The sequence below is a fragment of the Ruditapes philippinarum genome, unplaced genomic scaffold (genome assembly GCF_026571515.1).
Source record: "Ruditapes philippinarum isolate M1 unplaced genomic scaffold, ASM2657151v2 ctg1799_1_1_1_1, whole genome shotgun sequence".
Lineage (NCBI taxonomy): Eukaryota > Metazoa > Mollusca > Bivalvia > Venerida > Veneridae > Ruditapes > Ruditapes philippinarum.
Genome location: NW_026853114.1, coordinates 195963 through 200663, shown reverse-complemented (window position 1 = coordinate 200663; position 4701 = coordinate 195963).

Genomic DNA, 4701 nt, shown 5'->3' with positions numbered 1-4701 from the left:
TTTTAAAATGTATCATAAATAGTTGCAACAGTTTGTTTTGAAGGATTCTATTACACTAAAAGCGATTCCTTTTTTCTCATGGCATCATGAACACGATGCTTTTCCTTCCACTTTATAGTCATATCAAACCCATTAGTCATTGCGGCCGTATAAGCCTTTGATTTTGTCATAAAAGTAGCAAAATGTAAAAAGTTGTATTTTGACTGCCATACAAAATACTGTATTACTATAACCGAACTAGTTTCTAAAATTCAACAGAAGCAAAGCTGTCTCGGACAATTGGCTTGTGAGTATGTTTAGACACCAGGCATTGTACAGGGGCATAATGGGCCTTTTAAACCCGTCTCGCACTGTGAATACAGAAAACGGACTTAAAGTAATTTATTCGTTTCCATATCTTACATGTATATATATAGAATATTTGAAATTCATTATTTAAAAATTAACAGCTCGTCACATTTTGTCGTATTCGTGTTTATCATATACATACAGAATTGTTTGGTGGGGCGGCATTATTGCTGTGACTTCTAATTGTGCTCCACTCTCGAACAGTCCAGGCAAAGTCCATGTCAAACCGTAATATTCCAGCTAAAAAAAACATTATATGATAATGTTATAAAACAGTTCAAGAGATCACAGTTAACCAAAAAAAAAAAAAATCGATATTTTTCTTTATATGTTTTTGTCAACAATTTATCGCATGGTTTGAAACTTTTTCTTTGTTCTGACAAACCCATTATACTCAGTACACTTTCAATGAGCGTTTAAATTTTTTATATATAACTAATATAACAGTGCAGTTTTTTCGTTGATTCACATAGGGAAAAACACAGCAAATACATGTATATAGCAGTTGAGTTTTTTTTTTCGCACCTTGTATATATCAGTGTAGTTTTTTCACAGAAGCTCCAATAGGGCAGGGTAAACGAACATTCCCAGTAGCAAAATACATAAATAATAAAATAAAATAAAGTAAAAAATGAAAAATAAATAAAAATAAGTGATATAAACAAAGATATTTAATGAAATGAAATTTATTATCTTATATACGACTGCTAAAATCGAAAGGTACATACGCCGAGTGAATTTATTCCACTGAAAAAAAATCCGAACAAGGTAAAAGTTTACAATCCGTCTCTATCATTTGACGTCTTTAGCTTAAGCATGCAATATCTTTTTTTATTATTTTTTGTTTCTTTGTTTTTGTTGCTGTTGTGTTTTTTTTTTACATTAGCGAAAACAACTTGAAACATTTGAAATAAAAGTGAAAGGGCACAAGAGGGAGTAGTGCATATGTTTTTTTTCCTGATTTCTAGTGAAAAAAGAATATTCTGAAATTGCGATAAAACAGTTATAATATATAAAACTCGTTAGTTACGTGTAATAGCACTGGTTGGGGTGAAATCTCGGGATATTTCTGTATGGGGATGTTTCCTCACGGCCTCGGCATTCTTTTTAGCAGAAACATCACCCCGATGTCGCCCCATCCAGTGTTATATCCTCGGAACAAACTCGTTTCATATACTATAACTATTACGAAGAATACATGTATGTGGCATATATTCAAAGATAATTACCGGTGGTCGATATAATTGGTCGTATTGAAGTCTATATGCATAAGCATAGGCTTTATCTATGATTTCTTCATGGGTCGCTAAGTCACTTGACAAACCTTCACATGCACCTGTCTCCCTTTTCATTCGTACACCTACGTAATTGGTCTGTAATCAATTCAGAAATAACTATAAAATGTCCCGTGAAATATGACTATTGAAAATCATTGTCAGTGACTTTATTTAATAACATATGAACGGTATTATATCTTGTATTTTCCATGGTTGGAAAAATATTAATACTTTTTTTAGTTTATTTGAGAAAAAAAACATATTTAAGACTCAGAGTGTCTGAGTTTCTGTATCTGAAAGGATATATACCTTAGAGTTCAATGTAAACAAATTGTCAATAACTCCTCGAGTTGCCTAACATGTACACATTGCAAAACAGTCTCAAAACGTTACAAATTATATTATTACTTACAATCCAACTTTACATATTTGATTACAAATGAATTTGCGCTTTATAATTTCCAAAAATACATTTATAATCGTATATTATCTTACAGATTTTGACCTTTAAATATATATTTGTTTAATCAGGGCCGGATCCAAAAATGTTTGGCTGATGGGCTTCTGTTTGAAAGATCAGTACATGTTTTATAATCTACTAAGAATGCTTTGGTTAATTTACTCAGTGGACGTATAATGTGCCTCTACACTGACCAAGAGTAATCTATGAAAAGCGACTGCATGACCCGGAGTAAATAGTCTAAGACATTGTGTTGACAAATTGCTAAGAGGCATGTAGTGTTTTGACTGAAAGATTTTTATGACAGGAAACTCAGCAGGGGTCCAAGCTGTAATAAACAAAGATTTAGTAAATTTGTACATTTATCTTGAGACATTGTTGCTAATATTTTATTTATTTAACATTCTTTGTCATTTTTTAACAATCGCTATGTACAAAACAAATGATAACCAATTTGACAAATACCAAATTTCTATCAATCGGTTTTGTTTGTACGTTGCGTCTTGAATAAGTTTTTTTGATAAAGCTACTATTAATGTTCGTCACATGATTTCATCTAAATAAAGTTATAAAGAAAATGACTCTTCCGCTACTATATTATACAAAAATTAAACATAGCATCCTTACAATGTTTCATATTCGCCAAAAAGATTCTGCATAGACAACAATTTTTATATATTATAATGCATGTTTGACTTGTTTTATTCAACGACATCCATAGCATTATCAAACACCTTTGTTGTTGTCCTTTTTTATTATTTTAGTTTTTTCTTTTGCTTTAAGAATATTCAATAGTTATACATTTATATGTATGTCAATGAGACAGCTTCCTTATTTACCATATATATGTACCTGCAAAACAGGTATTGCATCACTTTATAAAATCGTTATGAAATTATAAAGTAATAGATTTTCGAACAATTCTCCTCCCGTACAATTCCCCTTCCATATTATTTTTCCAATCCGGACTGCCTGAATTACAAATGTATCGCATCCATAAATTGAAAAATAAAATAAAATTATGTTATGGCGATTAAAAATTGCTTGTTTCCGGGTGTTTTTTCTCAAGTGGTTGATTTCAAAGGTAAAAGAAAAACACCCAATAATTAGTGAATTGTATTTTTAACGGCACATTGTGCCTCAGGGAAATGCTTTTACTTTTATTTTTCATTTTGTTGTGACTTATATTTTCCAAAAAGTAACTCATTGTCCAATCTGAGCCATCATTTTGTTTTATTTTATTCACTTTTTTATTTTATTTTCTTTTAGTTTATTTAATTATTTATCTATATATTTATATTTTTGCTTTTGTTGCTATTTTGCAATTAATAATATTATAATGATAAATATTTTGTAAGGAAGGCAAACTACTACTTAGTTCACATTTTGCTACGTTTATAACAAATAATTTCATATTCAGATTTGATAAGCATCTAATTAAAGTGCTCAAATACCATTATATTAACATTATAAAACTCATGTTGCCCTTCTAAAGAATAAACAAAAAAATCATTTCTGATGCATAATGTGTCTTATGAAGTGGAATAGGTGTAAAATAGAGTAACATATTGAATGTACAGTAAAGTAACATATTAAATGCATTTACAATAAAAACTAACTATGCAAAAGCAAATATTGCATTATTCTTTTTAAACTTTTATGCATATATAGAATTGAAATCAATTGTTGGTTAAAATATATTTCATTATTGTATATCATTCCTTCAAATAAAAATGAACATGATAAAATAAGGTTTAATAATATATATGAATAAAAATAAAATGTTGTAGTTTTCGTTAACCGTAATTATTCCTATAAAAGACTTGGATTTTACTTAATTTCAGTTATAATAAGAATAAGTTTTGGATAAATAATAAAATTAATCTTATAAGAGTTTCTGCAAGGCGGCACATGACAGCACATTTGTCTTTTTAAAGCTCTACAGCAACGGGGAACGAAAATCGTCATGCGCATGTTTCTATCCCATCAAAACTTCAAGATCAACTGTCTGATAAAAAACACTTCTACACCACTCGGAAACATATGTTTGACTAACAAGATACTTGTACTTGTTCCCTTCGTAATATTAAATGTTTCTGAAGGAAACGTTCTGAACTGGTACAAATGTTTGTGTGAATGTCTCGTTCGGACGCCTTAAAAACGATGTTTTCGGATAAATAAACGTTGCATTTACAAACCGTTGAAATGTTGGTTCACAATAATCAATTTTTGCGTAGGTATATGAATTAAATGAAGAAAGCATAAACTTTGTCAGAATATTTACAAACATTCTGGACCATCCCTCGTACAGATGTTGTGCAAAACGTAGCTTTTAATGAAAACTGAATTAAATAATTATTATAAAATTATATTGAGTTGAATTTAAATGAAATAATAATATCATATTAAATATATATATAAAAAAATCGCTGAGATGAATACCGCAAAATTCGATTTAAAAAAAAAAATTTGATAATATAATAATAATAATAATAATAATATATAATATAATAATAATAATAATAATAATAATAATAATAAAAAAATAATAACAAAAACAAAGTACATAGAACTTTTTATTAATCTAGTATCTAATAATTAATTGTTTGAACAGTG